The following is a 12,411-nucleotide window of genomic DNA, read 5'->3' as shown; positions in this document are numbered from 1 at the left end:
TTGATTTGCATTTCTTTGAATGCAAATGATGAATTATGTTGAGCATCTTTTCATGTGTCTGTTGGCCATGTGGGTGTCTTCTTTGGAAAAGTGTCTCTTCATGTCTTCTGCCCATTTTTAAATGGATTACTTGTTTTCTGGGTGTTGAGTTGTATAATTTCTTTGTAATTTTGGATATTAACCATTTATTGGACATATAATTTGCAAGTATCTTCCCAGATGTACATTCTTTATTGGTTCAGTTGTTTAATTGTGGTTTTCCCCACCTAAAATGAGAGCTCCATCAGAACAAGGACATTCATCACTGTGTTGTACCTGGCACATAATAGGTACTTAATATTTGTTGAATGACTGATCAATACTTTTTGCTTCACAAAGCTTTTACATATACATGAATTTGTATAATCTCAGTAAAATAAGGGAATGGATTATGAAATTCATTTTCTAAGTGAAGGAAAGGAGGCTTAGAGAGGTGGAGGAATCTGCTTGAAGTTACAGAATTGATCCCTAGTGGATGTGGACCTGGAACTCATATGTCATCACATCCAGTTCACTGTGGTCATTGTGCCTCCTTGATGCTATGCTTTAAGGTGAAGGTGAGGATTTTTTTCTATGTGCGTGTTAAGGAAAAACTGATGACTGATTGGTTGGTCCTTTACATAAGGAGGCTTAGTCATCCTTTTGCGCAGTCTTGGACAGACTGCTTTTAACAAACTTGACATAAACAGCCCCATGAACAGCAGGAGGGCTAGAGGAGGATGAAAATCTTGAACAGATGTCTGGTTGCTCATGGGGTGAGTCAACCCACAAGGTCAAGGCTGTCTTCAACTCACTGATCTTTGGGAAAGTCCTTGTCAGGGGATAATCAGTTCTTTCTAGCAAATTTCTGAATCCAGGCATGACGTAGCAGTGAGATTGTTCTTGCTTTAGTCCAGTGGTGCAGAACTTGTCAGTTGATTATCCAAAGAGCCCACTCCCCATTCTTTTTTACTCACCAGAGCTCACTTCCACTATTATAGATGGAAACATCCAGAGGCTGCTTTCTAGATGTCCTTTGCAACATGGGTATGTGACCTGATCTGGGCAATGACTTCCCAAGGGAAGTTTCCTTGGGAGAATGGATGCTCCTAGGAAAGAACTTAATCCAATCCAAGATAATAGAGGTGTAAGGGAGGAGAAATTCTCTGTGTGGTGATGTGATTCCTTGAAGATATTTTGGCTGTCTTTGCAACCATGAGGGGGAACATCATCATCTTGGTGAGGACAGCAGGATGAAAAGATGAAGAGAGCCTGGACCTTAATGACCTAGTTGAGCCACTGAACCAACTCTTGAACTTCTTCCAGATTTTTCGGAAAATGGGTGAATAAATGTCCTTTTTTGTTTCAGGCATTTGTAGTTGAGCGTTCCTTGCCAAACCTGAAATAGCCAAAAGTATCTTAAAAGACATTTCCAATTTTGTCTCAGAGTCCTGCATATTCTTTTTATGAGAGTCCTGCATACAAGTTGCTGTTATTAAAATGGAAACTGGGTTTTCCTAGGCCTTACTCAACTGTGGACTGGGAGAGGTCCTACGAATGGTAATAATTATTAGTTTTTCACCATTTCTTGTCCCTACCAGCATGGGGAAGCACCTTCTGTAGTCACCCTCCCCCTTTTATCCACCACAAAGTCTCATCCAGCTATTTCTCATAGTCTGCGGGCTGTCTCAAGTGAGTTCAAGAGCCAGTCCCATGTTTTTCTGCTTCATCTCCTTTGTTGTATGCACTTCTTGTGAAGCCTCTTGATGGTATATCTTCTCATTGTTGTGCTTCCTTGTTGATATGAGAAGATCACTGAAGTGGGAGCAGAGAGATTTGCTTCCTATTTGGGCTCTGCCATTGACAAAATGACCTTGGATGAGCCCGTGCTTCCTGCTGGGCTCCAAATACTATCTGACCATGATGAGGTAGGTGGATGATATCATCTCTGAGGTAGTGTCTGAACAGTGAGATGTGGGGATTTTAAACTCCTGTTCTCAGAGCTTGGGTCTGCAGTGTGTGCCAGCTGGGAGCACAATCCCTGTGTCACCTCCCTAGGCTGATAACATGGGCGTAGGCTCTGCCCTCATCTGCTATGCCAAGGGTCAGAGCCATGGCCTGCCAGGAGCCCCCTGGAGGTGGGTATTTGCACTGAGGAGTTTTGCTTCTGCGTGGGGGGTGTCTGAGAGGTGGTGGGGAGGGAAGTGTGTGGGCAGGTGGCTCCTTATCTGCAGTGAAATCAAGAGTAAGGCCATCTGTCTTTGTTAGGAATGCATATGCTAGGAATTTTACCTTGTCAAAGTTTTATTCTAGTCCAGACCTACAGATGGAGCAGGCATTTACTGGGGCTGAAGGGAGAGGACAGGGAAAGTAGCACATCAGGCAGAGGGAATAGCATGCACAGAGGCTCTGAGATAGGGGAGAGTGTGATGTTTGAGCACCTGAAAAAAGTGAGTGGAAATAGGCTGGAGGAGGCAGGAAGTAGCATGCACAGGGTCTGGCTGGCCATGGTGAGGATGCTGAACCTGCTTGTGAGACCTAACTCTGAAAGGCTTAGAGCAGAGGGAATATGACTAGACCTGTAGTTTGGCTGCCACAAGGAAAAAGGATAGAGCAGAGCCCAAGTGGATGTGTGGTTCTGAATAGGAGATTAACACAGTCATTAGCTATAGGTGACAGTACAGAGACTAGACTGGTGGGGCAGGGATGGAGAGAGGTGGATGGGCTTGAAATATACGTAGGAGGAAAAGCCATTTGGCACTGATTTGGCTACAGAGGGTGAGGGAAAAGGAGGTATCAGAAGTAACTCCTTGATTCTGGATTCTGTAGCTATGTGAAAGGTGGTGATCTTGGTAAGATGAGGAACTCCGGAGAGGACAGGCCTATAAAGATGCTCAAGTTCAACATGATATAATGAGCTTGAAGTCCATTTGAGACATCTAAGTGGGGTTTTGTTAGTGGGTTTAGTGGATCAATCTAAGTTTGCAAGCTTTGCTGGCTATGGTGAGGCAATTGTACCTGATTTTAATAGCAATGAGAAGACTTTAAAAGGGTTTGAGCAGATGGGGCCATGCTTTTGGCTTCATTGTGAGAATAGATTGGAAGAGAGCCAGAAAGAAAGTATGGGAACCTCTGGAGGTGAAGGTACATGGCAGTTGCAGCAGGGATGCTAAAGGGACCACTGAGAAGAGAGAAGCAAGAGTGGTCCACTGGCTCCTATCTCTCCCATGAAATGTGGGCAGCTTTCCCCTCTCTAGACCTGGGCCTCCCCATTGGAAAGGAGCACTTTGGTCTGTATAGTCAGGCCACCTCAGGCTCTCATACCCCAGTTTGGGATCACTGCATCTGCATCTGCTTTCTCGGGAACAGATCAGTATTTCTATGGCAAGGGAGGCTGGAGAAGAGTCTCTGCAGGACCAAGAAGAGGCCCCTTTGCTCACTTGCATCTGGGAAAGAGGGTTGCAATTTGCATGAAAGAGGCAGGCAGCAGTACACAGATGGCAGCTCTGTAATTCCATTTCTGTGCCTCACAGCTCCTGGAGCACTGCATCTGGGACTGCTGGGTTCCTTCAAACTCAGTTCCAGGGAGACCAGGGCTGAGAAGAACTGGCTTGCTGATGGTCCCTCCTGCACCTACATGGAAGGCCTGGGAGGTCAACTACTGCCCAGGGATGCAGCCTAGGGTAAGGGTTACCCAGGGTCCCACATTGACGGTTTCTGTCAGTGTCTGTCAGATGTTACTGGTCCGAGAAGAGATAAGCATAGAACTTAAGTTAACCTTCAGAAACATTATAAATTTGACATAACAATTTTATTTCTGTTAAGTCTAATAATAAAGAAATGGGTTTGTACTTTGTAGGTTTTTGCATTGTTATTTCATTTTTATAGAAATTCATTTTTTGTGTGTATTACAAAAGTATCAGTCTGCAACAGATTGGAAATAAAAATGAACCATGGTACTTCTGCCTATGTAGTGGGAGAAGCACTGGTCTAGGTGATCTTGGGCAACCACTTTCCTTTTCCAGATCTCAGTTTCTCCACATGTGGATAAATGGTGAGCATGTTTGGAGGTTTTGGGGAACTTTTGGCTCTGAATCCTTATTTGTTTATTATTTCACTCAAACACTATTTATTGGGAATCTACTTTGTGCCAGACACAGTAGGAAAAGTTTAGAATACAATGGTGAGAAATATCAGAAGTGGCCCCTGCACCTTTGCAGTTTATGGTGAGAGAATAAACAGGGACATATATCGGATTATATGACACATACAGGGACACATATGAAATTATAGTTATAGGAAGTGCAATTAAGGAAAAGATTGGATCAACAGTGGAACTTGTCCTGCCCAAGGGTCCAGGCAAGAATTCCTGAAGAAGTGTTATATAACCTGGAGTCAGAGAGATTTGTAGGAGATGATTAGGTAACGTATTTGCCCCTCAGGATCCACTTTCTATCTTTGTCCATCCTGCTCTGTGCTCAGGTGGATGACCTCCAGGGATTGCCTCACCAGGCTCTTGCTTCCAGCAGTTTTGGGCCAGAGGAAGAGATGAGTGGGAAGAAGCAGAGTGAGGTCATGGTGTTTATTTCTCTGGCTCCCTCCCTGCCTGGGATGGCATTCCTCTACTTGTGGCTTCTGTGGCAACCACAAGACAGATCTCTGCAGAATGCATAATTAACTGTGGGCTCTAATTTCTATGCTCTGAAACCCACTCCCTCATTGCACCAAGACCATGTTTTGCATGGGCTGTTCCCAGTCTGTGGCTGTGGAGTGGGGTATTAAAGCATTCCTGGGAGATACAGGACTTCTCTGCTGGCTGATTTTGTCTTGAGGGCTCCCTGATAATGTTTACAAAACTCCTTTAGTCTGCACAGTTTAGGATGCTCCTACCCATCCGTCTTTCCCTCTATTCTTCATTTGGGGTCAGATTTATATCACGTCTGATGGCTCTCCCAGCCTTTCTGTGTTCCCTACCCATTTTCTCTCATAAAAATTTTCCCTAATAAAATCTTTGCATGCTTAATCTCAACTTGGCTTCTGCTTTCTGGACATCTTGCTTTTGTTGAGAGGCCCTTTGCCTGTAACCTCAAGCTCACTGGTTCCCAGGAGCTACTCTTTCTACTTTAGGCCTGGCTGTGATTCTCACTGTTGCTAGTCTCTGTGTGGTATTTCCCCTAGTCCTGCCTGCAACTTTTCAAAAAACCCCACCATTAAACTCTATGAAGTTACTGCTATAGACTGAATGTTTGTTTCCCACCAAAATTCATATGTTGAAACCTAATCCTCAATGTGATGGTACCTGGAGAAGGAGCCTTTGGGATGATTAGGTTATGATGGCAGAGCCCTCAAAAATGCAGTTTGTGCCTTTGTAAAAGAGACCCCAGAGAAATGATCCCTCATCCTTCTTGCCAAATGAGATAATAGAGAAAAGACAGCAGTCTATGAACAAGGAGACAGGGCCTGACTGGACACAGAATCTGCCAGTGCCTTGATCTTGGACTTTCCAGCCTCTAGAACTGTGAGAAATGCATTTATCTTACCTCTAGGACACCCAGTCTCTGGCTCTGTTATAGCAGCCTGAACTGACGTAGACAGTTTACCCCTTTTGAACTTGTTTCCACCAGAACTCTGACTGATACCGTACTCTAGGCACAGAGGATAGTATAGTCTGTGCATTGGCCTGATGTGTGAGGGGCAGGTTGGTGGAGGAGGACCAGGGGAGAGAAATACAAAATGACTTGGGTTTGTATCTGAAAAGCATCATAAAAAAATTTTTTTTGAAGAATTTTAGGCAGAGGTAATAATATCACACTTGCACATTATAAAGATGATATGGTTGTATTGTGAAGAATAGATTTGGGGTGGGTGTGGAGTGGATGTAGGGAGACTAGTTAGAAGGCTATTTGTATAGTCCAGATGAGAAATGGCAGCAGCTTGGACCAGGAAGGTGACAGTGATAGTGGAGATTAGGAGGTGGATTGGATACTGGGGTTTAGGAAAAGGGGGATGAAAAGAATGACTCCTCGACTTTGGCTTATATCCTTGAATGGAGGATGTAGGTGCTGTTTAATGAGGTACTGTACACTGAAAGACAATTAACTTTCTGGGTGGGGAGATCATGAGTTTGATCTTGGACATGCTGAATTTTGAGGTGCCATTGAGATTGCCAAGTAGGGAGATAAGTAAGCAACTGAGCCCAGGTCTAAGCAATCAACAGAGGAGACGACTAGGGTGGAGATAGACATTTTGGTGCCATTTGTACACATAGAGGCATGAATGAGATTTCTTGGGGCAAGAGAAAAAAATTAGAGAAAACAAGGTTTTAGGATCTTTATGACCTTGGACGTGGCAATGGATTCTTATATATGATATCAAGAACATGAGCAACAGAAGAAAAAATAGATAAAATGGAATTCATCAAAATTAAAACTTGTGTATCAAAAGGCATTATCAAAGTAAAAAGACAACCTACAAGATGGGAGAAAATTTTTGGTAACAATATATTTGATAAAGGTTAAATATCCAGAAGATATAAAGAACTCCTACAATTCAACAACAACAAAAAAGAACAACGGAGTTTCAAAAAAGGGCAAAGGACTTCAATAGACATTTCTCTAAAGAAGAAATACAAATGGACAATAACCACACGAGAAGATGTTCAACATCATTAGTCATTATGGAAATGCAGGTCAAAACCACAATGAGATACTACTTCATACCTATTGGTATAGCTATAATGAAAAACATGGAACATAGGTGTTGGTGAGAAGTTGGAACTCTTGTGCATTGCTAGTGGGTATATAAAATGGTACAGCCCCTGAGGAAAACAGTATGGCAGTTCCTCAAAAAGCTAAACATAAACTTAGTGTATGACACAATTCTGCTTTTAGATAAACTATACGCTTGGGGCACCTGGGTGGCTCAGTCGGTTAAGGGTTTGACTTTGGCTCAGCTCATGATCTCGTGGTTCGTGGGTTGGAGCCCCGCATTGGGCTCTGTGCTGACAGCTCAGAACCAGCTCAGAAACAGGCTCCAGCCTGCTTTGGATTCTGTGTCTCCCTCTCTCTCTGTCCCTCCCATACTCATGTTCTATCTCTCTGTCTCTCAAAAATAAATAAATGTTAAAAAATTTAAAAAAATAAAAAAAGATAAGCTGTATGCTCAAAGGAATTGAAAGTAGGGACTCCAACAGATATTTGTATGCCAAAGTTCATTGCAGCACTATTTACAATAGCTGAAAGGTGAAAACAACTCAAGTATCCATCAAGAGATTGAGTGGATAAACCAAATGTGGCATACATATACAATGGATATCTTTCAGTCATAAAAAGGAAAGATGTTCCAATACATGTTACAACATGAATGAACCTTGAAAACATTATGCTAAGTGAAATAAGGCAGACACAAAAGGACAAATTTTGTATAATTCCACTTATCTGAGGTGAAATAGGCAATTTCATAGAGACAGAAAAGAGAGAAGTTACCAGAGGCTGGAGGAAGGAGGAAATGGGGAAGTGTTTAATGGTTACAGAGTTCCTGTTTGGAGTGATGAAAAGGCTTTGGAAATAGATTGTGGTGATGATGGTAAAACAATGTGAATGTAATTAATGCTATTGAATCATATACTAAAAAATGTAAAATTTTGTTTCATGGATTTTATATGTCTTAATAAATTTGTTTTTTTTAATTTTACTTATTTATTTTGAGAGAGAGAGAATCCCAAGTAGGCTCTGCACTGTCAGCACAGAGCCTAACATGGGGCTCAAACCCACAAACTGAGATCACAACCTAAGCCAAAATCAAGAGTCGGACACTTAATCAATTGAGCCACCCAGACGCCCCTAAATTTGTGTTTTAAGAAAGATTTTAGGACTGAGTCTTGAGGAATTCCATCATTTAATGGTCCAGTAGAGAACAGTAGGTTTACCAGCATACTGAGCATGAGACATCAAGTTGAGAGAAGGAAGTCTGGGGAGCAAGGTGTCATGGGAGTCTGTGAAGAGGGTCCTCTAAGTGTATGGGAGGGGGCAAAAGGTCAAATGCTGCTGCTGTGAAAGGTAATGTGAAAACCACAGATTCATTGGTTCAGCAAGATGGGGGTCTTTGGTAATCTTGGTGAGACTTCTTTGGTGGAGTACCAGATAGGATGTCATATTTTAGTGGATTGAGTCAGTGGGTGGTGAGGAAGTGGTAATACTGAGTAGAACCACATTCCCACGCCTCTCTCCCTGTGTTGGAGCTTAAAGTTGGTCCCTTGGCTGATTTCAATACCAAAGGAAGTGAATGTCTGACTTCCATTCTTGCTTTCTGGGTCTCTGGGCTCCTTCTGGGCTGGGGCCAAACTTCCTTTCAGATTTCATGGCCACTACCAATTCTAGTCCAGTGTACTTTGCCTGAAAACTGGCAACATGCCTCCTAGTGCTTTATTTTTGAGAATCATCAGGGGACACTCATTTTACAACAGAGGATGGTTGAGAAACAAAATGAAGAGTGAATAGGAATCTGCAAAAGGTAGCAGAAAGGGATCTGGAATGAGATTTAGCTTTGTTCTGGCAACGAGCTCTGTGTGGCCCAGGCCAGGGCACCAAGAAGGGAGAAGGTTAAGTAGGAGAGCCTGCTCTTCATGGTGCTGACCCACATTGCCCACTGGAGGCTGAAGCAGGCTTTTGTCTCTTGGATACTGGGAAGCATGTGATCCTCACACTTTGTGCCTCTCTGCTGCCTTTTGCAGTTCTCTTTTTATTGGCCTTAGGTCTAACTGGATGATTTTTATACTGAACATCTCCTTTTTTCTGTGCCAAACATCCAGTCCTCGTCTGATAATCACACTTTGACTTTTATTTTGGGAACTGCATTTTCCTCACCCTCAGTTCATGTAGTTGGGGTGAATATGTCTCCTAGGATAATTGAGTAAGTGATAAAAATGTGATTTGTTGGGTCAGTAAAAGTCAACCTTGGATATTTGTGGAAACTATTGGCAAAGGGGAGCTCCTTTTCCTTCGGGATTATTACATTGGGAGAACTTTCTAGAGCCATCCCTTGAAAGGAATACAAAAGCTGATATAGGAGGAAAGCTAAATTCAGAGAAAAAGAGATAATGAGATGGAGAAAGTACTGAGCCCCTGGATGCAGCTCTGCCTGAAAACAACATGCCCCTGAACTTTTCAGTTATATGAGACGATTGGTACTTTTTTTTTTTTTTTTGACTACACCATTTTGAGTTGTATTTTTGTCATTTGAAACAATGAGAATTCTAATACTTCCAGTAAGAGCATTTTTAGTTCTGTTGTTTTAGGAATTTACAGGTCCTTCACACCAGAAACATTGCATTTAATATCTGCTGATACAGGGGTTAGAAAGCAGCTATTCCTCTAATGCCTTCTCAGAAATGGAAGATGGGATTTAAAAAATAACTATTGATGTATAATTTATATACCATAAAAGTAACCCATTTTAAGTGTACAATTCAAAGATTTTTAGCACATTTAGAGTTGTAAAATCTACTATTAGAACATTTCCATTAAACCAAAAATATTTCTTGTGTTCATTTGCAGTCAATCCCTGTCTCAACCCTAGGCAACCATTAATCTATTTATCTATAGATCTGCTTTTTCTGGGCATTTAATATAAATTGAATAACACAGTATGTGGTCTTTTGTCTGTGGCTTCTTTCACTTAATGTTTTTGAGTTTCATCCATGTTGTAGTATTTCACAAGTTATTTACACGGATTGCTTTCATTTTTTGGTTGTTATGAATAAAGCTTCTAAGTACATTTAGATACAGGTCTTTGTGTAACCATATGTTTTCATTTCTTTTATGTGAATACTTAGAAGGAGAATTTCTGAGCTGTATGGTAAGTTTTATATTTAACTTTTTAAGAAACTGCCAAACTATTTTCCAAAGTGGCTGCACCAACATTACATGAGGATTCTATTTTGTCCACATTCTCCCCAACACTTGTTACCTTCTGTCTTTTTGATTGTAGACATTCTAGTGGGTGTGATGTGCTATCTCACTATAGTTCCAATTTGCATTTTTCTAATGACTAATGATATTGAGTAGTTTGTCAGGTGCTTATTAGTTATTGTACACTTTCTCTGGTGAAATTTATATTCAAATCTTTTGCCCATTTAAAAATTTGTATTGTTTTATTAAGTAGCAAGTATTCTTTCTATATTCTGGATTTCAGTCTTTCAGGCAGATATATGATTTGTAAATATTTGGGAGATGGGATTTTACATCTAGAAGCTAATGGTTCCTATCTATTTCTTCAGGCCCAGTGTGGACCTTGGCATATCCTGGAGACTGTTACAATCTGCCTTCAAACCCTCTTACTTCACAGGTATATATCCTACTTCCAAACTGTCTTACCCTCTACCCCAGAACTAGGTCCTTACTTTAGTTTTCTTGTCTGCAAACAACATAAACCAAATATAGATGAACTAAATGAAAGGTAATTTGTTGGTAGGACTTCTGGACCTGTTGGCCAAGCCATGCATAAGCCACATGTCTACCCCCTAGCTATGCCAGGAGAGAGGGGGAAAGGCCTGGCCTCCCTCAGTGGAGGGTAGGACCCTAGATTTACTCTTTCACCAAGACTCCCCATAATGGAGGAGAGATCATTTCCATATAGGAAATCAAGGCACTGTTAAAATGGGGCAAATAGATGCTGCACAGCCAAAAATTAAGTGTTCACTCTGTAGGATCTTCATTAGGAATGTCAGGACCTACTAGCAATAACTCCAATTTGGCCATGCCTTGTAAAGAGTGATGGCTCTTTGTAGGATTAAGGTGAGGCATCATTTTCTGGAACACATGTCTCTGGTGCTGGAGATTCTGGAAATAATAAACATTTGTGTAATTTGAAGAAAATTGAATTTGAAGAAAATTCAATAAATAGGACTGATGAGCAGAGATTAGTGGGGAGAAAATTTCCACTGAATATAAGAATAAGATTTCTGATAGTGTTTTCCAGTGATGGAATGGGCTTCCCTAGAGGCAGAAATGTCTCCAATAGAAGTGTGTGTAAGCCAAGGCTGGATAAAGATGTGTCTTCCTATGGTTAACTTTATGTTTCAACTTGTCTGGGCCACAGGGTCCCCAGATATTTGGTTAAACATCATCCTGGGTGTGTCTGTGAAGGTGTTTCTGGAGCAGATTAACAGTTAGACTTGTAGACTGCTTAAAACAGACTTCCCTCCTCTATGTGGGTGGGTCTCATCCAGTCTGTTGGAGGTATGAATAGAACAAAAGTGCAGATAAGAGAGAATTCTCTCTCTCTACTTGACTGAGGTGGCACATGTGTCTTCTCTTACCTTCAGACTCAGACTTGGACCGTATCTCACACCATCTGCCCTCCTGGTTCTCAGGCCTCCTGCTTGCTGACTAAATATTTTGGGACATTTCAGCCTCCATAACCACGTGAGCTGATTCTTTATAATAAATAAATAAATAAATAAATAAATAAATAATTATCCTATTGATTCTGTTTCTCTGGAGAACCCTAATACAATGTCACAGGTAAAATGGCAAGATGAACTCAGAAGTCTTGTCTAGCCCAAGAATCTCTCATGCTACCCTGTAGAAGCTCTGAAGAAGTTCCACTTGGTGGCTACTGTGTGGGTTTAGAAAGCTTAGCTCTGGATCTTCTACCAGCTGTGGGCCCTTAGCCACAGTGAGTCTTAGTTTCTTTTTCTATAAAGAAGGATAATAATAGACCAATGGTTCCCATATTTGGCTGCACAATGAATCATCTAGGGGTCTTAAAAAATACTGATTTTCATCCCCAGACATTCTGATTTAATTGGCATGAAGTATGAGTTTGTAAAGCTCCCCAGGTGATTCTGGCATGCAGTAAAGTTTGGGAACCACTGTAATAGAGTTTGGCTGTGGGGATTATATGTGACAACTCATGCAAAGCAGCTAGCATGGCATGGCAGCTCCAGCAAAGGCAGCTGTTAGGAATAAAGAGATGAAGTCATGTTTGACCTAAAGATTCCCAAAGGGAGTGATCAACAGTTTTCCTTGCCCTGACTTTTTACATTGCGCTATGCTGCTTTTCTTCTGCTTCTCAATCAGGCCATTGGCCTGAGCATTTCCGAGGAAGAAGGCAGGGTTATCTTTTTAGAGAGGACTTGGGAGGGTGAGTGGGAGGGACAGATTTCTCTCTGTCTCTTCACTCCCAAATATGTTTTCCAGATAGTGCCAGGTTTATTTACAAAGGAACTATAGCTGTATGTGTGTGTGTCCTAAATGTCCCCTGCAGCCCCCTGTCCCTGGAGAGCAGCTCAGCTCTGCCGGGCTCCATAAACAACAGTATCTGGAAGCCCAGAACCCTCCGTCCAATTTCTGTGTGTGTCCTTATGTCCTTCCTGCTTTCATGCCTGGATCC

At 41.8% G+C, this 12,411-nt stretch overlaps 1 long non-coding RNA gene across 2 annotated transcripts; it reads left to right on the top strand.

Annotated features, from left to right (window-relative positions):
• Window positions 1–1,924: 1,924 nt before the first annotated feature.
• LOC109270990 (uncharacterized) lies at window positions 1,925–11,449 on the top strand. 2 transcript variants are annotated; one of them, XR_002081779.2, is made up of 5 exons: window positions 1,925–2,156; window positions 3,552–3,701; window positions 9,854–9,873; window positions 10,295–10,362; window positions 11,116–11,449. It is a non-coding gene; the product is annotated as an uncharacterized LOC109270990 (long non-coding RNA). The 2 variants fall into 2 exon arrangements; XR_008423477.1 differs by lacking the exon at window positions 9,854–9,873.
• The last annotated feature ends 962 nt before the right edge of the window (window positions 11,450–12,411 follow it).

This window comes from Panthera pardus, unplaced genomic scaffold (assembly GCF_024362965.1).
Source record: "Panthera pardus isolate Hobbes unplaced genomic scaffold, ASM2436296v1 HiC_scaffold_18, whole genome shotgun sequence".
Taxonomy (NCBI): Eukaryota; Metazoa; Chordata; class Mammalia; order Carnivora; family Felidae; genus Panthera; species Panthera pardus.
Note: the sequence above shows the minus strand (reverse complement) of the source record. Positions and strands in the feature narration are given on the sequence as shown.